Source organism: Sus scrofa, chromosome 15 (genome assembly GCF_054392235.1).
Source record: "Sus scrofa isolate SSC_HxYL_T2T_F1_AM1 chromosome 15, Sscrofa_HxYL_maternal_Yorkshire_Landrace_v2.0, whole genome shotgun sequence".
Taxonomy (NCBI): domain Eukaryota; kingdom Metazoa; phylum Chordata; class Mammalia; order Artiodactyla; family Suidae; genus Sus; species Sus scrofa.
In genome coordinates, this window is record NC_139397.1 from 107,148,036 (window position 1) to 107,173,145 (window position 25,110).

At 36.1% G+C, this 25,110-nt stretch overlaps 1 long non-coding RNA gene across 1 annotated transcript in view; it reads left to right on the forward strand.

Annotated features, from left to right (window-relative positions):
• The window catches only part of LOC106507094 (uncharacterized), a 398,065-nt gene that overhangs the window by 277,194 nt on the left and 95,761 nt on the right, over positions 1–25,110 (forward strand). The window contains exon 3 of the long non-coding RNA XR_014829345.1: positions 21,481–21,531. This is a non-coding gene — a long non-coding RNA (uncharacterized LOC106507094). The remainder of the gene's footprint in view (positions 1–21,480; positions 21,532–25,110) is intronic.

The following is a 25,110-nucleotide window of genomic DNA, read 5'->3' on the forward strand; positions in this document are numbered from 1 at the left end:
CTTTATTTCCTACATACTTTACCTTAGTTAATAATCTGTGAAAATGTATCTCATTTTTTCAGTTTATGACATTGTTAAAATGTAAAAATTTCTGAGAGGTAGGAAAGTTTGAACTCCATATGTCATTTCCATTATGATTCTTTTAAAACATTTCTAAATAAAAAAATAACTCTTTTAGCACACATGCACTCACAAATACAGTGATCTTATTCTTGATTTCTCATTTGGAAAAATAGTTAATAGTCCACATTTGAGGACTTTGTGAAAGTGAGGCTAAAACCAAATGGCTTTCAGGATCTGCCTGTGAAAGGCCCTCCTAGACTGAGTAAGGTCACTGTGCAATGTAAAGGTTTCTAAACTACAAAGACAAATAAAAACTATGATGTAAATATACATCGTCAAAGTATAGGGCATTCTGTGAAAAGAAGTAGTGGAGATTTAAGTTTTAAAGATTTAAGATTTAAATTCATTAGCATATCATATGACTCTGATTTACTTTATGAATGACATATTATTGCAGGCCAGTCTAAAAATAATGAGAAAGGAAAAAAGCAAGCACATGTGTGATGTTATCTAAATTGAATAATTAATTGCTGATTTCTTTTATTGGATATGCAAGTTTTCTGCCTTAAAGATGCTGGCTGTTTTTAAAAGCTTCCAAATCAAGTGGATTTTTTTAGAGTTCTTAACCAATAATTATCCACTTATGATTATACATGCATAAATACATATATAGATATTTGTGTATATGTATATGTGCACATACATAAATCCGTTATAAAATTAGGAAATAATAGCCAGTCACCTTTTAAATATAGTTCACTCTTTCAAATTATGTTTTTGTGTAATTTTCCACAAGAAAATTTTACTATAGTATATACAAATGTGGACTTAAATTCAAGAAAATCAATTTGTATTTGATGTCATGGCTAGTTAAATATTCCAAGAAATTTTGCAATTTAGTAAATAATATTTTAGGCAAGTTTGTCTTTGTGTGTAAATTTGAAAGTTTTCTTTTTATATGTAATGGGTTTTAACAGTATTTTATACTGAAGCACTGAAAGAAAAAAATAAGTAAAGGAGAAGTTCTGCTGTGCTATTCTTTTTTTTTTTTTTTGTTATTTTCCCACTGTACAGCAAGGGGGTCAGGTTATCCTTACATGTATACATTGCAGTTACAGTTTTTTCCCCCACCCTTTCTTCTGTTGCGACATGAGTATCTAGACATAGTTCTCAATGCTATTCAGCAGGATCTCCTTATAAATCTATTCTAGGTTGTGTCTGATAAGCCCAAGCTCCCGCTCCCTCCCACTCCCTCCCCCTCCCATCAGGCAACCACAAGTCTCTTCTCCAAGTCCATGATTTTCTTTTCTGAGGAGATGTTCATTTGTGCTGGATATTAGATTCCAGTTATAAGTGATATCATATGGTATTTGTCTTTGTCTTTCGGGCTCATTTCACTCAGTATGAGATTCTCTAGTTCCATCCATGTTGCTGCAAATGGCATTATGTCATCCTTTTTTATGGCTGAGTAGTATTCCATTGTGTATATATACCACCTCTTCCGAATCCAATCATCTGTGGATGGACATTTGGATTGTTTCCATGTCCTGGCTATTATGAATAGGGCTTCAATGAACATGCGGGTGCATGTGCCTCTTTTAAGTAGAGCTTTGTCCGGATAGATGCCCAAGAGTGGGATTGCAGGGTCATATGGAAGTTCTATGTATAGATTTCTAAGGTATCTCCAAACTGTTCTCCATAGTGGCTGTACCAGTTTACATTCCCACCAGCAGTGCAGGAGGGTTCCCTTTTCTCCACAGCCCCTCCAGCACTTGTTATTTGTGGATTTATTAATGATGGCCATTCTGACTGGTGTGAGGTGGTATCTCATGGTAGTTTTGATTTGCATTTCTCTTATAATCAGCGATGTTGAACATTTTTTCATGTGTTTGTTGGCCATCTGTATATCTTCCTTGGAGAAATGTCTATTCAGGTCTTTTGCCCATTTTTCCATTGATTGATTGGCTTTTTTGCTGTTGAGTTGTATAAGTTGCTTGTATATTCTAGAGATTAAGCCCTTGTCAGTTGCATCATTTGAAACTATTTTCTCCCATTCTGTAAGTTGTCTTTTTGTTTTCTTTTTGGTTTCCTTTGCTGTGCAAAAGCTTTTCAGTTTGATGAGGTCCCATGGGTTTATTTTTGCTCTAATTTCTATTGCTTTGGGAGACTGACCTGAGAAAATATTCATGATGTTGATGTCAGAGAGTGTTTTGCCTATGTTTTCTTCTAGGAGTTTGATGGTGTCCTGTTGTATATGTAAGTCTTTCAGCCATTTGGAGTTTATTTTTGTGCATGGTGTGAGGGTGTGTTCTAGTTTCATTGCTTTGCATGCAGCTGTCCAGGTTTCCCAGCAAGGCTTGCTGAATAGACTTTCCTTTTCCCATTTGATGTTCCTGCCTCCCTTGTCAAAGATTAATTGACCATAGGTGTCAGGGTTTATTTCCGGATTCTCTATTCTGTTCCATTGGTCTGTCTGTCTGTTTTGATACCAGTACCACACTGTTTTGATGACTGTGGCTTTGTAGTATTTCTTGAAGTCTGGGAGAGTGATGCCTCCTGCTTGGTTTTTGTTTCTCAGGATTGCTTTGGCGATTCTGGGTCTTTTGTGGTTCCATCTAAATGTTTGGATTGTTTGTTCTAGTTCTGTGAAAAATGTCATGGGTAATTTGATAGGGATTGCATTGAATCTGTAGATTGCTTTGGGTAGGATGGCCATTTTCACAATATTGATTTTTCCAATCCAGGAACATGGAATATCTTTCCATTTCTTTACATCTTCTTTGATTTCTTTGATTAAAGTTTTATAGTTCTCGGTATATAGGTCCTTTACCTCTTTGGTCAGGTGTATTCCGAGGTATTTGATTTTGTGAGGTGCAATTTTAAAAGGTATCATTTTTTTGTATTCCTTTTCTAATGTTTCATTGCTGGTATACAGAAATGCAACTGACTTCTGAATGTTAATCTTCTATCCTGCCACTTTGCTGAATTTATTAATCAGTTCAAGGAGTTTTGGGGTTGAGTCCTTAGGGTTTTCTAGGTATAGTATCATGTCATCTGCATACAGTGACAGTTTGATCTCTTCTCTTCCTATATGGATGCCTTTTATTTCTTTTGTTTGTCTAATTGCTGTGGCTAAGACTTCCAAAACTATGTTGAAGAGCAGTGGTGAGAGTGGGCATCCCTGTCTTGTTCCAGATTTGAGTGAGAAGGCTTTCAGTTTTTCCCCATTGAGGATTATATTTGCTGTGGGTTTATCATAAATGGCTTTGATTATATTCAGGAATGTTCCCTCTATACCCACTTTGGCGAGTGTCTTGATCATGAATGGATGTTGAACTTTGTCAAATGCTTTTTCTGCGTCTATTGAGATGATCATATGATTTTTTACTTTTCTTTTGTTAATGTGGTGTATGATGCTGATTGATTTGCGTATGTTGAACCATCCTTGTGAACCTGGGATGAACCCAACCTGGTCATGGTGTATAATTTTTTTGATATGTTGTTGGATTCGGTTGGCTAAGATTTTGTTGAGAATTTTTGCATCTATATTCATCAGTGATATTGGCCGATAGTTTTCTTTTTTGGTGGTATCTCTGTCTGGTTTTGGAATGAGGGTGATGGTGGCATCATAGAATGTCTTTGGGAGTATTCCTTCTTCTTCAACCTTTTGAAAGAGTTTTAGGAGGATGGGCACCAATTCCTCTTTATATGTTTGAGAAAATTCACCTGTGAAGCCATCTGGTCCTGGACTTTTATTTGTAGGGAGTGATTTTATGACCTCTTCAATTTCATTTCTAGTGATCGGTCTGTTCAGCTGGTCTGTTTCTGCTTGATTCAGTTTTGGCAGGCTGTAAGATTCTAGAAAATTGTCCATTTCTTCCAGATTGTCAAACTTGTTGCCATACAGTTGTTCATAGTATTCTCTTATGGTTTTTTGTATTTCTGCTGTATCCGTTGTGATTTCTCCTTTTTCATTTATAATTTTGGTTATTTGGGTTCTTTCTCTCCTCTTTTTAGTGAGTCTGGCCAGGGGTTTGTCAATTTTGTTCACCTTTTCAAAGAACCAGCTCTTGGTTTTATTAATTTTCTCTATTGTTTTTTGAGTCTCTATTTTATTGATTTCTTCTTTGATCTTTATAATTTCCTTCCTTCTGCTGACTTTAGGACTTTTTTGTTCTTCTTTTTCTAATTCGTTTAGGTGGAGGGTTAAGTTGTCCATTTGGGATCTTTCTTCTTTTTTGAGAAAGGCCTGGATTGCTATAAATTTCCCTCTGAGCACTGCTTTCGCAGCATCCCATAGATTTTGAGAGGTTGTGTCTTCATTATCATTTGTTTCAAGGTAGTTTTTAATTTCCTTCTTGATTTCCTCATTGAGCCATTGGTTTTTTAGTAGCATGTTGTTTAGTCTCCATGGAGTAGGTTTTTTCTCTTTGCTTTTCCCATGGTTGATTTCTAATTTCATGGCATTGTGGTCAGAGAAGATACTTGAGATAATTTCTACGCTCCTAAATTTATTGAGATTCGCTTTGTGTCCCAATATGTGGTCGATTCTTGAGAATGTTCCATGAGCATTTGAGAAGAATGTGTATTCTGCTTTTTTTGGATGTAGTGTCCTGAAGATATCAATTAAGTCTAACTTTTCTATTGTTTCCTTTAGGATCTCTGTTGCTTTATTGGTTTTCTGTCTAGAGGATCTGTCCATTGATGTGAGGGGGGTATTTAGGTCTCCTACTATGATTGTATTCTCATCAATATCTCCCTTTATGTCTGTTAATATTTGTTGTGTGTATCTGGGTGCTCCTGTATTTGGGGCATATATGTTGACAATAGTAACATCCTCTTCTTGGATGGATCCCTTAATCATTAAATAGTGTCCTTCTTTGTCTTTCTTTATGCCTTTTGTTTTAAAGTCTATTTTGTCTGATATGAGCGTTGCGACTCCTGCTTTTCTGTCATGTCTATTGGCGTGAAATATTTTTCCCCACCCTTTCACTTTCAATCTATATGTATCTTTTGTCCTAAGGTGAGTTTCTTGTAGGCAGCATATTGAAGGTTTTTGCCTTTTTATCCACTCAGCCACTCTGTGTCTTTTGATTGGGGCATTCAGTCCATTGACATTTAAGGTGATAATTGATAGATGATTATTTATTGCCATTTGAACCTCATGTTCCAGTTGATTCTATGGTTCTCCATTTTTTTTTTTTTTTTTTGGTTGGATGGTCTCCTGTTATTATCTGCTTGAGTGGTTTTTTTTTTTTTCATTTTTTGCAAATGCAATATTTGGTTTTGGCTTGTGATTGCCCTGTTTTTTAAGTATGCTAACCCCTTCCCGTAATTGTATGTTTTAGCCTGATGGTCCTGTAAGTTCAAACACCTCATTACTATATTAAAATTAAGAAGAGAGACATACATATAAACAAAAAGGGTTATTTACCTCCTGACATCCCTTGCCCACATTTTATGGTTTTGATGACTCTTTTTTATTTTTTTCTTTTTAATTTTATTTTGTTTGAAGCATGTTCATGATTAAATCTGTATGCTGGCTTATTTGAGTGACTGCTCTCTGATTGCAGTTTCCTCAGTCCTAGTTCTTCCTCTTCTTCTTCTTCTTTTTTTTTTTTTCTTTTCTTTTTTCTTCCCTTTCCTTCCTTTCTTTTTGGTTTAGAGAAGCCCTTTCAATATTTCCTTTAACCTGGGTTTTGTGTTGCTGTATTCTTTAAGTTTTTGTTTGTTGGGAAAAATTTTTATTTCCCCTTCTATTTTAAATGATATTCTTGCTGGATAGAGTATTCTAGGTTGCATATTTTTTCCTTTTAGCACTTTAAATATCTCTTGCCATTCCCTCCTGGCCTGTAGTGTTTCTGTAGAGAAATCAGCTGATAACCTTATGGGGGGTTCCCTTGTAGGTAACATTCTGTTTTTCTCTTGCTGCCTTTAGGATCTGCTCTTTATCACTAACTTTCGCCATTTTTATTATGATGTGTCTTGGTGTGGGTCTGTTTGGGTTCAGTTTGTTTGGGGCCCTCTGTGCTTCTTGTATCTTGAATCCAGTATCCTTTAGATTTGGGAAGTTTCCAGCAATAATTTCTTCAAATATATTTTCCATTCCCTTATCTTTTTCTATTCCTTCTGGAATTCCTATTATGCGTAGATTGGCCCGCTTTATATTATCCCATGGGTCTCTTATATTGCTTTCCAGTTTTTTGATTCGGTTTTCTGTCTGTTGACCAGATTGAGTGATTTCCATTATTCTATCTTCCATATGACTGATTCGTTCTTCTGCATTATTCATTCTGGTTTTTACTGCCCCTAGTTCAGTTTGCATCTCTGCAAATGAATGTTCTAGTTTTTCTTGGCTCCTCCTTATATTTTCTAGTTCCTTTCTGAGGGTATCTGCATTACTGTTCATATCTTCTCTTAATTCCTTCAGTATTTTCACTATTTCTCTTTTGAACTCCAGGTCTGTCAGACTGCCGAGATCTGTTTCATTGTTGACTGTTTTAGGTGAGTTCTCCTGTTGGTTTGATTGGGGGTGGTTTCTCAGCTTCTTCATCTTGCTTGTTGTTTTCTTTCTCCTGAGGGCGTTGTACTCTCTGTGATCGGGCAGTGTTTGCCTTGTCACTGCCATGGAATATTTCCTGAGGGCTGGCGTTGTTGGTCAATCTTTTTTGAGGCAGTGTGGCTTTTCTGGAGTGTTGATGGGGCTAACAGTGTTTCTTTGAAGCAAAGGAGGACTTCCTGAGGGCAGACAGGACTGAGAGGTCCACACCGCGATGGTAGCAGATTTCACTTGGCCATGCAGAGCTTGCTCTGGTGTTTTTAGGCTGTGGGGTTCTTGCAGGGGGTTGGCGGTGTTGGGCAGCTGCTTTTTAGGGGTGCATCACCCCCTGGGGGCTGGAGCAGCTATCTGGGGCACTGAGAACCTGAGAGGCTCTTCCCTAGGGCAGCCCAACTCAGAAGGACAGCCTGAGAATGTAGGCGGATCTTTTCACAGTCTGGCTGAGCTTGTGGCAGCTTTTCTGGGCTGCAGGGGGTCCTGCCTGGAGCTGGCAGTCCTATGCAGCTGGTCCACTAGAGCATCCCCTGGGGGCTTGGGCGGGTAGCAGGGCCGTTGGAAACCGAAGAGGCTCCTCCCCGGGGCAACCCGACTCAGAAAAACCCTCCGAGAATTAGGCCGATCTATTCACAGCCTGGCTAAGCTTGTTCTAGCTTTTCTAGGCTGCAGGCCTTTTCTCGGGGGCTGGTGCTGTTTGGTGCTGCTCTGCGGAAGTGTAGCCCCTCCAAAGGGCAAGCAGGCCTGTGCAGGGACAGCCCCTGCGGTGGTAGGCTTCAGGCAATTGTTGAGGCCAGCCCTCCTGGATGGCAGGCAGCCCCAGGTCCGTGAGAGCGTAAGGCGTGGCGGGGGTGGGGGGAGGGGATGCACTGGGAAGCAGAGTTTTCAGCTAGCTAGCGTTGCTGTGGCGTGGGGGGTATTCTATGGGGACCCACCCCTTCTTCTCTCCCCTCCCCAGCACGGGCGCAGACCAGGCTCTTCTCCCAGTTTCCCTCTGATGTGGCTTTCCCCTTCCCCACTCCTGGAGTATTGCTCCCTTCCTCTGAGACAGCTTTGTTTTCTAGTCTCCCAGGCAGTCTCTGCCCCGTCAACTGGTTTCTAGACCTCCCAAGCAGTTTCCGCTCTGCCCCGCCCCCCTAGCCCGGGGACTAATCTCTGGAGCCGAGGTCTCGGTGCCCAGCCCCCACCCAGGCGGCGCCCCCCGGCCCTTTCTCAGGAATTAACCTTCGGCAGCGAGGTCTCGGTGTTCAGCCCCCACCCAGGCGTCCCCCGGCCCTTTCTTAGGGATTAACCTTCGGAGGCGAGGTCTCGGTGCCCAGCCCCCACCCAGGCGTCCCCCGGCTCCCTCTCGGGGACTAACCTTCAGAGGCGAGGTCTCGGTGCCCAGCCCCCACCCAGGCGTCTCAATTTTTGGTGACTCTACCCGTAGTTCAGATGGTCCGTTGGGTTCTTGATCGGCTTTTCCATACTCCAATTTATTGCTACACTCTTCTCTGCATCTGGAGATTCCTCCGGTTCGTTTGATCTTTCGCCCGGTAGGTGACTTTCCAGGGTGCGGGATCCCTTTCTCCTCCGCAGTTCCCTTTCCGGAGCCCCCGTCTCGCTAGGATTCACCTTCTCTCACTCTCCTCTTTTCTCCTGTTCTGCCCAATAATGTCACGAATTTCTTGCCGTTATTGGAGTTTAGGTTCCTCTGCCAGCGATTGGTTGCTGTTCTGTGCGAGTCATTTATTCTGTAGATGTGCTTTTTTTGTTGTGTTTGTGGGAGAGGGTGAGCGTGTCTTCCTACTCCTCCGCCATCTTGTCCTCTCTCCGCTATTCATTTTGATATAATTTCTTTTTTGAAAAAAATTGATTTGTTCTGTTGATCAAAAGAAACAAAAACAAAAAATAGCACATTAACATTGAATCAAAAATTTGAGACAAAACCCATTCTTGCCTCTTAGAATTTCAATTTTGAACTAAATCTCCAGTTGAATAAAGAGCTCATGACTGAGAATGTGATAGAAATGATAATATATAAAAAAATGCAACTGTATGCATATGATAAATGATCAGTATTATATATGATTTCATGCTTATATATGTATATTTTCTTTCTATGTTATTAAATAACCAAAGCTCAAATAATTTTTTTCTTTTACTAGTCAAAAATTCTCAAACATGTGCCTTTTAAAACCCAGTATTATAACCAAGCGCTAATAAACTAATACCAAATATATATATGGAAATTAATAAGAATAAGAATTTGATCAAAATTTGAGTCAGTACTGTAATTATTGATACAAAAGTAAAGATTTCATTTATGCAAACAAAAGGCAGCAATTAGGCATTTAATGCATAACATCAGATGTAAATCATTAGAAACTCTACTACCTCCATATTTGCAGAGATTTAATTTTATTAAACAGCTTAACACTTAACTAATTGTTAACCTCTAGGCTATACTTTTTGATTGGTTTTGAAATTAATTCCAAAGTGTATTCTGATTGTTATAAATGTATCTGAAATAGTATTTTCATAATGTTTAGTAAGAGTTAATGTTATTGTTTCAGGAGATTAATAGATGTTAAATAGAATAATTGGTGTAAATTTTAGCTGTGAATTCTTTATATAAGTGGGGTCAGTTCTAACAAAATTTGTCTCTGAACAATAAAAATTAGTGGGAAATAGAAAAGTCATATAACTTCAGGGGAATTTAGATATATAAAAAAAGTGAGAAGATAATTCAATTTCTCAGTCATTCGTGAGTCTACCTATATGTGTAGCAATATTCCATGAGTGGTAGGATATAAAATATATGTGGTATATATCCAAACTCACACTATCTAGTGGGATGGTAGTTCTCTGGGGAACCATGAAAGGTTTTATTGATAATCCCCAATCACTGAGCAACTATGATTTATTAAATGTGCAGATACTGTAGGGCTTCATAATGCTGCCATATGTCTCCTTCAAGTGAGTGCCACCAAAGAGACTAGGCACAGACTTTCTTCCTGTCAAAAATTAATGTCTAGGTTAAAGCAAAGAGAACAATGGTCAAAAAGAAAGGGTATTTTTCTATTTCACATCTCTCCTTCTTTTCATTCATAATCACTTTTACAAGTAGATTGAAATGTACAAAATCAATTATCTGCACTAATTATTTAAAAAAATACATAAAATTAGCTCATTGTCTAAGACACTGCAATCATCTGCACATATATCTCCTTGTAACCAGTTATCTTTCTATTGTCATGCACTAGGCCAAAAGCTCCTATAAATTAGAGATGTACTTATTATCCAGTGCAGTGGCCCATGCACACAGGATTAAGTTCTCAGTAAATATCCACTAGAAGATGTATCCATTGGAAAAAAAACAAAAATATACTTTACCCACCACTGAAGAATGAGATTAGATCATAGGGTTTAGTAAAGTGGGGCAAACTTCTTGGCTACTTTTTACACTGCAAAGTAACACATTCTAAGAAATACCAGTGACAGTATCAGTGCTTAGCAATCAATTCAAACTGGTCCTTGCAGTAAAATTTAAATTTTTGTGTAGCCTATAAATTAGAGCATTGCATCATTTCATTAAATAGTATCACCAAGTTGTTATATTTTTGGTTTAAATAGCATGCAACAAGAAGGAAAATTTGTTTCATTACTGAATTTGCAATCATTGTAAACTCTTATTATAAACAATTGTTATAAAGCCCACCAAAAGATTTTTAATTATTTTCTTTCTTTTTTTTTTTTTTTTTTTTTTTTTGTCTTTTTTTTGTTGTTGTTGTTATTGTTGCTATTTCTTGGGCCGCTCCCGCGGCATATGGAGGTTCCCAGGCTAGGGGTTGAATCGGAGCTGTAGCCACCGGCCTACGCCAGAGCCACAGCAACGTGGGATCCGAGCCGTGTCTGCGACCTACACCACAGCTCACGGCAACGCCGGATCGTTAACCCACTGAGCAAGGGCAGGGATCGAACCCGCAACCTCATGGTTCCTAGTCGGATTCGTTAACCACTGCGCCACGACGGGAACTCCCTATTTTCTTTCATTTTAATAATATTAATTTCTTAATAAATTAAGAGGTTATTAAAATATTTTATATTATTGACAAAAAATTCTTATGATGATATACCTTGCTTACCTAATTTAAATATGTATTTTAAAGTTTTCATAAGCAGCAATTTTTTTTAATAATGATTTTTATTTTTTTCCATTATAGCTGTTTTAGTGTTATGTCAATTTTCTACTGTACAGCATGGTGACCCAGTCACACATACATGTATACATTCTTTTTTCTCACATTATATAAGTGACCAGACATAGTTCCCAGTGCTACAGAGTAGGATCTCATTGCTAATCCATTCCAAAGGCAATAGTCCGCATCTATTAACCCCAAGCTCCCAATCCATCCACTCCCTCCCCCTCTGTCGGGAGACATGTTTCTACAATCTTTTCTTAGCCTCTTTCCTTCTATTTTCTATGCTGAAAATGCCATCTTGTCCTGCTTTACCTTTACTCCATATTCCTGCTTGAAAAACAGTCGCAGTGCTGGTAAAAAACTTAAGCTTGAGAACAAAGACCAAAAAGCATGTGGTCAGCTGAATGAGGACTAATGCGTTGGTCTAGGCATGCTGGACCTGTGCAGATAGGCATGCCGTTTGCACAGCATGATATGTCCTGTTAAAATAAGAGAAATAGGAGCCTCACGGCCCCAGGGGCTTTATGAAGGGTTATTAGCAGGATATCCATCAGCAACGAGAACGTGGTACAAACCTAGGCAGGGTTGCTGCAGATAGGCACTGGTCTGCGGAAGCACAATGATGATTCTATAGATGCTATGCGTAGACAGTTAACTCTAGGCTTCCTCAATGCTAATGATTGTTAAATGCCTAAAGGTCAGAATAAAAGTTTAACCAGCTACCAGCTATGTGACTTTTAAAATAATAAAAGAACTATATCCTGCACCTACAACCCCCTCCTCACTTGACATAATCCTAAAGAGTATAATAAAAACAGTGTGGTTTTCTTGAGGCAGCACTCTTAGTCCCTGAGACCTTGAGTCCCCTGGTTCCCACCTTTAATTAAGATAAATGTCTCTGTGTCTTGTTTTATGTTAACTTTTTCTTAAACTTCACAGCACACATTCTTCAGCCCTCACTTGCTAAGCTGATCTCAGCACCCCTCCCCCTTGGCAACCAGAAGTCTGTTCTGCAAGTCCATGCATTTCTTTTCTGTGGAAAGGTTCATTTGTGTCGTATGTTAGATTCCAGATATAAGTGAAATCTTATGGTATTTGTCCTTCTCTTTCTGACTTCCTTCACTCAGTATGAGAGTCTCTAGTTCCTTCCATGTTGCTGCAAATGGCATTATTTTGTTCTTTTTTATGGCTGAGTAGTGTGTATATACCACATCTTCCTAATCCAATCATCTGTCGATGAACATGTGGGTTGTTTCCATGTCTTGGTTATTTTGAATAGTGCTGCAATGAACATGCGGGTGCATGTGTCTTTTTCAAGGAAAGTTTTGCCCTGATACATGCCCAAGAGTGGGATTGCTAGGTCATATGGTAGTTCTATGTATAGATTTCTAAGGTACCTCTATACTGTTCTCCATAGTGGCTATACCAGATTACATTCCCACCAACAGTGCAGGATGGTTCCCTTTTCTCCACAACCCCTCCAGCATTTGTTATTTGTGGACTTATTAATGATGGCTATTCTGACTGGTGTGAGGTGGTATCTCATGGTAGTTTTGATTTGCATTTCTTTAATAATTAGTGATGTTGAGCATTTGTTCTTGTGCTTGTTGGCCATCTGTACATCTTCCTTGGAGAAATGTCTATTCAGGTCTTTTGCCCATTTTTCCATTGGGTTGTTGACTTTTTCGCTGTTAAGTTGTATTAATTGCTTGCATATTCTAGAGGTTAAGCCCTTGTCAGTTGCATCATTTGAAACTGTTTCCTCCCACTATGTAAGTTGTCTTTTTGTTTTCGTTTTTGGTTTCCTTTGCTGTGCAAAAGCTGGTCAGTTTGATTAGGTCCCATTGATTTATTTTTGCTTTTATTTCTATTGTTTTGGGAGACTGATCTGAGAAAACATTTGTCAGGTTGATGTCACAGAATGTTTTGCCTATGTTCTCTTCCAGGAGTATGATGGTGTCTTGTCTTATGTTTAAGTTTTTAAGCCATTTTGAGTTTATTTTCATGCATGGTGTGAAGGTGTGTTCTAGTTTCATTGATTTGCATGCAGCTATCCAGGTTTCCCAGCAATACTTGTTGAAAAGACTGTCTTTTTCCCATTTTGTGTTCTTGCCTCCTTGTCAAAGATTAACTAACCATAGGTGTCCTGGTTTATTTCTGGGTTCTCTATTCTGTCCCATTGGACTGTTTTGGTACCAGTACCACAGTGTCTTGATGACTGTGGCTTTGCACTATTCCCTGAAGTTTGGGAGAGTTAGCCCTCTTGCTTGGTTTTTGTTCCTCGGGATTGCTTTGGCAATTCTGGGTCTTTTGTGCTTCCATCTAAATTTTGGGATTGTTTGTTCTAGTTCTGTGAAAAATGCCATGGGTAATTTGATAGGTATTGCATTGACTCTGTGGATTACTTTGGGTAGTATGGCCATTTTTACAGTATTAATTTTTCCAACCCCAGATCATGGACTATCTTTCCATTTCTTTGAATCCTCTTTAATTTCCTTGATTTATGTTTTATATTTCTCAGCATAAAAGTCTTTCACCTCCTTGGTCAGGTTTATTCCTAGGTATTTAATTTTTGGGGGTGTGATTTTAAAAGGTATTATATTTTTGTATTCCTTTTCTAATATTTCATTGTTAATAGCAATGAAACTGATTTCTGAATGTTAATCTTGTATCCTGCTACTTTGCTGAAGTTGTTGATCAGTTCAAGCAGCTTTTGGTTTGAGTCCTTAGGGTTTTCTGTATGTAGTATCATGTCATCTGCATACAGTGCCAGTTTTACCTCTTCTTTTCCTATTTGGATACCTTTTATTTCTTTTGTTTGTCTGATTGCTGTGGCTAGGACTTCCAGTACTATGTTGAATAACAGTGGTGAGAGTGAGCATCCTTGTCTTATTCCAGATTTTAGTGGGAAGGCTTTCAGCTTTTCTCCATTGAGTATTATATTTGCTGTGGGTTTGCCGTAAATGGCTTTGATTATGTTAAGGAATGTTCCCTTTATACCCACATTGGTAAGAGTTTTTATCGTGAATGGATGTTGGACTTTGTCAAATGCTTTGTCTGCTTCTATTGAGATGATCATGTTGTTTTTGAATTTTCTTTTGTTAATGTAGTATCTGACATTGATTGATTTGTCTATGTTGAACCATCCTTGTGAACCTGGGATAAATCCCACTTGGTCATGGTATATGACCTTTCTTATGTGTTGTTGGTTTGGTTGGCTAAAATTTTGTTGAGAATTTTTGCATCTATATTAATCAAAGATATTAGCCTATAATTTTCCTTTTTGGTAGTATATTTGTATGGCTTTGGTTTTAGGATGATAGTGGCTTCATAGAATGTCTTTGGGGGTGTTCTTTCTTCTTCAACCTTTTGGAAAAGTTTAAGGAGGATGGGTATAAGTTCTTCTTTGTATGTTTGGTAGAATTTGCCTGTGAAGCCATATGGTTCTGGACTTTTGTTTGTAGGGTATGTTTTTATTTCATATTCAATTTCATTTCTAGTGATCACTCCATTTAGTTGATCTATTTATTCTTGATTCAGTTTTGGCAGGCTGTAAGTCTCTAGAAGGTTGTCCATTTCTTCTAGGTTGTCATATTTGTTGGCATATAATTGTTCATAGTATTCTCTTATGCTTGTTTTTTATTTTTATTCCTGCAGTTTCCATTGAGATTTCTCCTTTTTCCTTTCTTATTTTGTTTATTTGGTTTTTTCTCTCCTCTTCTTGGCAAGTCTTGCCAGAGGTTTGTCAATTTTGTTTACCTTTTCAAAGGACCTTCTCTTAGTTTTATTGATTTTTTTCTGTTGTTTTTTGATTCTCTATTTTATTGATTTCCTCTGATCTTTATGATTTCCTTCCTTCTGTTGAGTTTAGATTTTGTTCTTCTTTTTCTAATTCATTTAGGTGGTGGGTTAAGTTGTTGATTTGAGATTTTTCTTCTTTTTTGAGGAAAGCCTGTATTGCTATGAATTTCCCTGTGAGCACTGCTTTTGTGGCATCCCGTAGATTTTGAGTGGTTGTGTCTTTATTATCATTTGTCTCAAGGTATTTTTTAATTTCCTTTTTTATTTCCTCAGTGACCCATCGGTTTTTTAGTAGCATGTTGTTTAGTCTCAGTGTAAGCAACAATTTTTTATACTAACCCAGAGAAAGTGGGTTTCTTTTCAATTAACTACAGTGATGTTACAAATTATTTAGAAGTAAACTTCCAAAAACAGAATCTATTGCAATAATTAGGCATTGCAAAAATTCTTTTTGCTTGGTTATCCTCTCATCATGTATTTCTAATTTAATTTTGTGGACACAATTGTGTGTACAAATTTTATGCAAATGAAAATTTGACAGCCACTCAACTATTAGTGTAAAAAAATAAGTTTCAGTCTCTTTGCCATTACTAGACCATCCCCTTCCAAACCAACCTATCTTTAAGATAATTATTTGATCCATAGTAGATAATGGAAGAGGACTATATAGATGATTAGACAGTGTTCCTTACTGGCCTGATTTTATAATTCAACCTCTATATATCATGCAGATGCCAGAGCTTAAATAACTTATCACATTTCTGGAGAAAGTGAGGAATGGATGCTTCATTCTAAAAGTTTTTGCTTTCCCAAGGAATTACTCTATTATGATGTTTTAATAATTATTCATCTTCCATAGTGAATTTTAGCACAATTTTTGGATTCTCCCACTCTTGATATTCCTTGACCATACAAGGCTTTTTCCACTTCATGAACTTGCTGTTCCCTTCTTCTCCTGAAATATTCTTACCCATTAGTCTACATGGTTCAGTTTTTCTTCTTCAGGTCAAATGTTATTATCAGAAAGACCTCCCAATACCAGTGTCTATATAACAGCCCTTCCTTAGCACTACCTATTCATATTCCTTTTTATTTTATTTTATTTTATTTGGTCTTTTTTGTCTTTTCTAGGGCTGCCCCTGTGGCACATGGAGGTTCCCAGGCTAGGGGTCTAATTGGAGCTGTAGCCGATGGCCTGTGCCAGGGCCACAGCAACACAAGATCCGAGCCATGTCTGTGACCTACACCACAGCTCATGACAACACCATATCCTTAACCCACCGAGAGAGGCCAGGGATTGAACCTGCAACCTCATGGTTCCTAGTCAGATTTGTTAACCACTGTGCCATGAGGGGAATTCTCTATATTCCTTTTTATTTTCTCATTCTGCTTATCATGATCTGAAACTTATTTCTTTGTTTATAGTTTTTATACCTCATACTAGAATTTAAGCTCCATGTGTTCATGAGTTGCTCACTTATTTGCTGCACATTCCCAGAGTGCCAGGACCATAGTAGGTTTTCCTGAAATAATTGTAGAATGGAAGAATATGTTAAAAAATTAAAGTGGATTGAATAAGACAGTGATGTAGTCCATAGTAAATCAAGTGCATACTTTAGCAACTCTGTACTTATTCATTCTCATGTGTGTTTGTTTGTGTATACATGATCCTTGTTGAATATTTTATTTCAGAGCTTGAAAATATTTTATTTACCCCCCTCACATTCTTATGCATTAGTCTTTGTAGAGTCAAAGAACCATTGTATACCATAATATAAGGAGAAAAACAATAAAGAAAATTAAGGGATATGAAAATTGTTTATTTGAAAAGAAAATTAAATTGATAAATATCTATCCATACTAATAAAAAAAATGAAAGAAGATACCAATTACAACAGAAAAAGAAGTCATGACTACAAAGTTCATGGACATTAAAAACATAGTGAAGAATTACTACAAATAACTCTGTGGCCATACATTTTATAACTTAGATGAAAGGGACCAAATCTTTTGAAGATAAAAACTACCAAATATACATAAATTCAACTAAAAATCATAACATTTTATTAAACCTATGTGTAATATGGAACTTCTAAAGTTTCAAAAATGATGGTTAAATGCTCAGTCTACAAGTATGGGATGAATAAATCTTATTACAATTTGGACCCAACTTTCTACTATGTGTTATGTTTATAGGCATGAACCTGACAGAAATAGGAAGCAGAAATTGTTTTCAGTTGTTAGAAAGACCTAATGCTTAAAAAAATTTCTCATAGAGACCTACTGACTAAAATTTTACCCCTAGTATTAAATTTCGTGAATGTGTTAAAACATTGGCATTTCCAGGAGATACAACTATGCAGTAATTGGTACATGGAGAGATAATGTTTTAGCCATTTCAAGTCAACAACACTATAGTGTATATTAGATTAACCAATTGTGCAAGCAGAATGAGACAAGAGGAGATAGTGTTTGGCAAAGAAAAATAGGATGAATACAAAACCAAAAATATGTATGGAAACTCTTCAAGTTAAATTTCAATAATGGACATTATTGCCTTCAATCCTCTCTATCTTTGGACTCTTCAGTATTCTCATTGACTATCTCCTAAAACTTCTCAAATATCCTTTTCCCTTTAGCTCATTAAATGATTTAAAAATCCTTTTAAAAGAAGCATGGCTTCTCACACTGCCATGTATTTTCACATGTTGTCCTGAAATGACCTTTCCTGCTTCATAATCAAACTGAGTCTACTCCATTCAGGCATCTCTGGAAGCTTTCTGGGTAATTTTATTCTTGTATACATAAGATCCTCTGATTGCTTTTGACACATTATTTATTAGATTAAATATAAATTAGCTGACAGTAAATTACCTATTGGATTGAGAACTCCTTGTGAATGGGGACCATATTTTATTTTATTTTGTTTTTGATCTTAAGACTGAACCACCTAACCTGGGATCAGAATAAAGAAGAATGTTCAGATGTTTGTTAAGAAGGAAAAATAACATATAATTTTGTATAGCAACTATAATTAAAGAAACAGAAAGAATGAATGGCTTGAGAAGGAATGAGCTTTAAAACAAGAAGGTTTGGATGTTTGCTATATCAGGGGACAAATAGCTTGTAATAGAAATGACAAATAGGTCAATCTGTATCAGAGCATACTGACAACTAAGGCGACTAGTTTATACTAACATGCAAAGGTACACACCTTCATGGATATCACAGCCCTACCTTGACTTTAAAATAGATTAGAAATGGGAAAACTGGACAGACAAGTAAAACAGCTCAGAAAAGAGAGTAGGGCTTCCAGGAACTAGAGCCATGAAGCGTTTTAGGAGGGGCAAAGAAGATGATATTTAGGTCAGGGGAAATTTGAAAAGCTAAAACAGAGACTTCATTCTTCATCCAAATAGGATCAAAAAGTTTTGAGGAATCTACAAGGTAGAAATTCATTGAGTCCAGAGCTAACAAAAAATAGAGGTGGTAGGAAAAAAAATGGAAGGGAAAAAGGATAGTGTCATGATACAAATCTAAGAAGCACATTCTGGAGAAGACTGGGAATCCCAATCCCAATCCTGGCATAACTTCCATGAAGAACCTATTTGGAATGAAGAATGATAAGTTTCACTCACCAATAAAATTCAGTTATTGACACAAGGTTGTGCTAAATTGATTGATAACATGAAAAGAACTGGAGCTTTCTCAAATAACATTAGGAAAGGAGTTTAGAGAGAAGCCTAGGCCAAATACACTGTTGAAGAAAGTTAATAAATATCAACTGGTATCATTACTTTCCAAAACTAGTAATATTTTATGTGTGTTTCAGAGAAGGAAAAAATTAGCGTATTTTAGAAAATGCTCCTCTTTCTATAGAAGAGCTAGGAGTGAAAAAATTACATGCAAGCCAAACACTTAAGTCATACTGCATAAAAAAAAATAATGGAAAAAAGCCAACCTGGGACTGAGACTTGGTTCTAGGGACTGAAAAAAAAAAACATGAATAATAATTCAGAAGTGAATAACCGAAAGAATGAAAAATGAACACACATTAAATATCATTCAGGCGCCAGATTTCACATTAGGCATTTCACAAGTGTATCTCAATGACTCCTCTCAAAAATTGTATGAATTAAGAATTATTATCTCCATTTTGTAGGCAAAATTATTCGAGCTCAAAGAATGATTCAGCTAAGATCATCTAGTCAGAAAGGGACACATCTGTGTCTGAAAGCCAGATCTTCTGATTGCAAGTGTTATTATGTTTTTCCTCTGTTCCTTTCTGCCCCTGTTCTTTTATTGTGCTCTACTTAAAGGCCTATGAGTCCTAGGGGGACTTGAGATCCCCAAGATGGCTGAGAGAAAACTAACAAAGAATAACAGCCTCTATCCCAATTTAGCCAGGAGCCAAATCCCAGTCAAAAATTTCATCAGAACTCTTAGAATTATTTAGCTTCTGTATCTTTTAGAATAAACTTGATGATTGTTTCTCATTTGAAATCATTAACATTCAAATCATCACATTATCAAATTGTTAACATTTCATGGACAATGATTTTAATTTATAGTCACACAGCTCTTCAAGAAACTCAAAATCTATGCTTGATTGAGAGAGATAAATTACATACCATTGAAATATACTTTTTCTTTAAATTATTTTGGAGGTTCTAAAAAATCTGTTAGATACTTACAATATGGAAATATAATCATTTTGCATGTAATGGAAGATTCAGCATTGCTCTTTTACAACTTTTTTTTCTGTACTATTTAGACCTAAAAGCAAGTAATCAGAGATACTCACTCATAAAATAGATGATTTAAGTGATTTTAATCCAGAATGACACATAGAATGTTAAATATTAGCCTTAGAACATTGCCTGCAAAGAAAAATATTTAATATTTTAAGCTAGAACATTGAACACTCTCTGAAGTGAAAGAAATAATCAATATCCATTGTTATTAAAGGATATTACATGAAAATAAAAACTGAAAGCTTAAAAATTAAAACACAATAAAAAGACAAAATAACATTCAAAATAAGTGATAAGGAAGAAAAGATATTTATTTACATATACACTATAGGGGTTTATATCATTTTAGTGAGGCTATTTTTACTCTGATCTTTAGATTTATAAATTAATCAAAATAAAGTATTCAAAAGCATGCAATGTGGGGTTCTTTAAAAATTGCTCATTTTCCAAGTGGTATTATCAAAAATTTTTCAAATAGACTTCTATAAATTTTCAAAGCAATAGGAGGATTATTTATTTATGAATCAGAATAAATCCATAGTTTTTTACCTATTTATTCTTGTTTAATTTTTGGTTATATAAATACTATACTTTTTTTTTTTTCTTTTTAGGGCCGCACCATGGCATATGGAAGTTCCCAGACTAGGGGTCAAATCAGAGCTGCAGCTGCGGCCCTATGCCTCAGACACAGCAATGCTGGATCTGAGCCACATCTGCAATGCACACCACAGCTCATGGCAACGCCAGATCCCCAACCCACCAAGTGAGGCCAGGGATCAAACCCCATGTCTTCATGGACACTAGTGGGTTTGTTACTGCTGAACCATGACAGGAATTCCTATGAATACTATAATTTAAATAAAATAGGAGTAAATTAAATGGATAATATGTTTGAAGAAAAATTATTTTTAATTTATCGTTTTTTTCCTTCCCTTTTACATGACAATTTATTTCAATTCCTCTTTAAAATTTTTGGGGGAATTTAAATTTTGCAGGCTACATTTTTATGTATTCTGAAGAGACTGAAATGTAAAACAACTTAAAAAAAGAAAATATGGACTAACAGATATCACCTATATTTAATTTAAAAAATAACATTGGCATGCTTCTTTCTATTTTCTGAAAAAGTAGCATATTTTTATTTTCCCTTTTCAAATAATACTTCTCTGAACTGCTTTAGGATTTAGGACATAACCCTTATTCTTTTGTGTAGTACTAAAACTAAATGCAGCCAAACATGAAATTCTCTTTGACGAGCAGCTTTGTTCATATTAAGCCTACATTACACTGATACCCAGTGTCCATCAAATATTATGACACTAACATCAATATTCTCTCAATAAAAATGCTTGAACATGTATCATTTAGGATTTTTCTTACTAGAAGTAGCAGATCTTTGGACTTGTAGGTGTTAACTGCCAGCTCTTCTAAAATGTTCTTCTCCTTTATTTCCACAGGCTTCTTTTGGTGTGTCAAATGTCAATCAGGTCCTTTGCACTTATAAATTTATCATATAGGCCCTCCATGTCTAAGACATCATCATTTTAAACATCCTAAAGCACATTGAATGTTATCATAAGGTAACTCTCAAGGAAAATCATTTTAAAGGTCAAGGTAATTTGAGTTTGGTAAATCCAGGTTGAATTCCAAATAAGTTATGGTTTTTGTAAAGAAATTAGAAAAGTCATATTTAACTTCACTGCCTTTTTCTAGTAAGATCTTTTTGCATCATGAAGCAGTCTTATTTTATTTCTAAAAATGAGTCATTTTCTCTGTATGAGTTTTTGTTGCAACCTGCATTTGACAACTCAAGTGTAGTCAGTTCTTGCTTTTCTAGGCACCCTGGGACTCTTCAAAGATCATCAAACATTTTAAGAGAACAGGATAGAAATTTCTGTTTTACTGAATCTTTTTATCTACTTTTATCCTCAGTGTGTTTCCAAATTAGAAAAGGAATTATTTCTTGTTCTACACTTTGAAATTCTGATTTCATGGTTGGGCAGTATTTTATTTTTTCTATGCTCACAGCAACAATAGCCATCTTGTAGGCACAAATCCAAAAAATTTATTCCTTTCCATGTCTATAAGGTTAAACATCTGATTATGTGCTTTTTTATGTTTTAAGGAAACTGTGAAGTGGCCAGAATCTTTCATTGTAGAAGCCTCAATATGGCAGGTAAGCAGATTACATTCCTTTTTAGCCAGCATTGTAGGAGGTATGCAGGTCATTTAGCTGATAAGGTCTTTTCATTTTCTCTGGTAAGTAGTTGATAAATTAAATGGAATATTCCAAAATTTATATTTACATTGTCTGTTTAGTATAAGGATACAGGGGCAAAGTCTAGCTTGTATTTGGATATCAACAGTCTTTTATGTTTTATTAGAAATTAAGAATACCATTTGCAAACCATTGCATTTTTCTAATAACAATACATAAAAGAGAAACATTTTGTTCTAACTATGATACTGCACATCATTTGACCCACTACAGAAAGCATGTTTCTGGAGTCCCCATCGTGGCTCAGTGGTAACAAATCTGACTAGTATACATGAGGACGTGGATTCGATCCCTGGCTTTGCTCAGTGGGTTAAGGATCTAGTGTTGCCATAGCTGTGGTGTAGATCACAGATGTGGCTCAGATCTGGTATTGCTGTTGCTGTGGCTATGTTGTAGGCCGCCAGCTATAGCTCGGACTGGACCCCCAGCCTGGGACCTTCCATGTGCCATGGGTGCAGCCCTAAAAAGACAAAAAAAAGAAAAAGAAAAAGAAAGCATGTTTCTTGCTAAGATTTGGCATAATCAGATCTACTCTATAAAAGTTGAATGCATTTCTTCTCAACCCCCCCCTTTTGTTCTCCCACAGGTCATTTTAGTTGCAATTTCTTTTACTTATTTTAGTTGCGGTTTCTATTTAGTTTTAGTCATTTTAGTTGCAGTTTCAATTAGTTAAAGTTACATTACACAGTTTTGTAGATCCATCAGAGAATAGTACAATAATGGATATTCATTGTTGTGATGTACTCAAAGCAATTTAGTGGCCATGATTTTCAACTGATCATTGATACTTTGGGAGAGACCCCCCAAAAAGTTAAATTAAATAAAACAACCCTTGATTTGTAAGTATTTACCTATATCATGTCAGTCTTGTGAGATTCATTCTCTATGCATGTTTTCCCAACCCTTTCTTCAACATGTCCGATCCCAAATTCTTTCCTGCGTTCTGTGCAAAATAATTTGTTTTGGTTATTTATATTCCTAATACCATCAAAGTAACAAAGTTGCTAAGCCTTCTTTTTTGATAATGTCTGGGTAATGCTACTGTTGGTATTGTAATTATTCTTATTTTTAGTATTTGAATTCTTAGAAAAAATAGACATAATATTACAATGGTAAAATTAATCTATCATGAGAGACTGAATATACAAATAGAGAAGAATCAGACCATATATGACAATAGAACTGTGATCCACAGCTTCTGTAACAATCAGCCCATAAAGCCAACCCACAGGCCCCCATAGCAATCAGCCCAGAAGGGTCAGGATTTAGTCAATAATAGCCAGTTCCCCTAATTTTTGCCCTTACTTCCACCTCAGGACTCACTAAAGTCAAATACACTCTGCAAACCAATTACATAGAATCTTCTGCTGCCACTTAGCCCATTCTGAGCTTCCTCTTACCAGTAACCTCCAATCAGGGCATACCTGAAGCCTTCTCTTTTTTCCATTAGAAAGCTTTTCAGGTGTTACGCTTGCTTTTGAGCATCTGCCAAATCAGCTGATGGTGGCTGACTCTCTTGCTATAGTGATCTCTGAATAAATAGCCTCTGTTCTCATTTGGGTGATCTTTGTTTATTCCTTTAATGCTTGAAATAAAATTTATCAGAATTCCTGTGTGTAGGGCACAACCTATAGTAGTACTATAAGCAGCAATGCAACTGTCGGTAAAGCCACATAGTTTTTGCATCTAAACTGTCAATTTAAAATAATTGATCAACTATAATAGAAAAAGTCTTAATGTCTTTCTAATCTCTCCATAGAAAATACTGTTATAATTTATATAATATTTTATATTATATTAATATTAATATAGTATTAATATAATAAATATATTAATATAATACAGTATTGATACAATAAATACAGTATTAATATAATAAATATATTGTCATATGATGATATTAAAGAGTATGTATCAAAAGTTTATATATCTTTAATATAGAGAGAGCTGTATCAGGAAGGTAGTTCATAGAAATATTATTTTTGTTATTTTATGAAATTGTTAGCATTTATCATCCTTTTACATTTAGTAATGTTTTTAGATTATTTTCCTCATTATAAATAAATATTTGCTTTCATACCTGATTTTGTAATTATAATTTTGAAGACTTTTTTTAGAGAGCCCTTCAACTTCTATAAGAATCAAGCCTCACAGAACTAGGTCTAGTCATCTCTGGAATCTGTTTCCCCACCTTCACCTTCTTTACTCTGGTTTAGGAGTTCATTCTCTCACATTGAACCCAGACATCCAACAAAATGTGTAGTTGGCAGCTTTCCTTACTGGAGTCAATCCTCCCTGCTCCCACCAGGGTTAATGTTCTAAACGATAACTCATTTTTCACATGGCACACAACCATGTACTTCACAAGATGCCAGTAATATTACACAGTAACTACTTGCTATCTCAGTCTCCTCTGACCCAAGCTTCTCCATCTGAAGTCTCACATGGAGCTACTCACATTCCCTAACCTTCACTTTTGAGCATGATGCTCCTTCTCTCTATGAGGTAAAATCCGATTTGACCTTCAAGGTCAGCCTCAAATATCACCTCCTCAGTGAAGATTTGCTCAACTTATCCATTACATAATGTAAGTGTTCTCAAAACATCTTTATTTTTATTTCAGCGTTTTTCACTTCAGATGGTATTTTCTTATGGTTTATATCTATCTCCTAATTAGGAAGATTTTTGAAAGCAAGATCTTTAACTTGTCATGAGTAGAGCATAATGCTTGACTTAGCACTCATTCTTTCATTCACCAATTCATTAATCATACATATCCATATATCTTACCTACTCAGACATTCTTCTAGGTACTAGGGATAAAACTTGTACTTAATTCACAAGAAATATTGTTGAAATGAATAAGTAAATTATCCTCTGATTTTGTCATAAAGATAACTTTACTTCAGATTCCTTCATGTCATTGACATAGAGTTGACAGAATATCTCATCTTACATCCAAAGGAATAGCTATGATATAAAAATAGGACTGAACTAGGATGAAAAGACCTAGATTTCAGTTTCTGGGATATATTTTAATGGATGGGGATCTTGAGCATGTAAATATCGCTGGTAACAATTTTTTTCTCTTTAAAAATAAAGAAAAACACTTTATACCTCACTAACATACTATAAAAATTAAATGTATAACATAGGTTAAGGTGCTTTGCTAGTAATTATTTTACACAAATGCAAAGATACTATGGCTTTCAGATGAAAGTTGTTATTACTCTTCTGCATCTGGGAACATCTTTCATTTACACTTTTGATAGTAAATCACTTTACAATTTATTATTTACTGCCTACGTAGAATGAAAACCACCAAATATCACTTGCTCAAACTGCAGTAACACTCAATTCTCAGAGATGATGGGAATGTAGATGATGAATCTACATTCCCATGTAGATTCCCATGTAGACTGAATCTACATGGGAATGCGTTTTGCTAACTCATAGTCACAGCCCTAAAAGTGAATG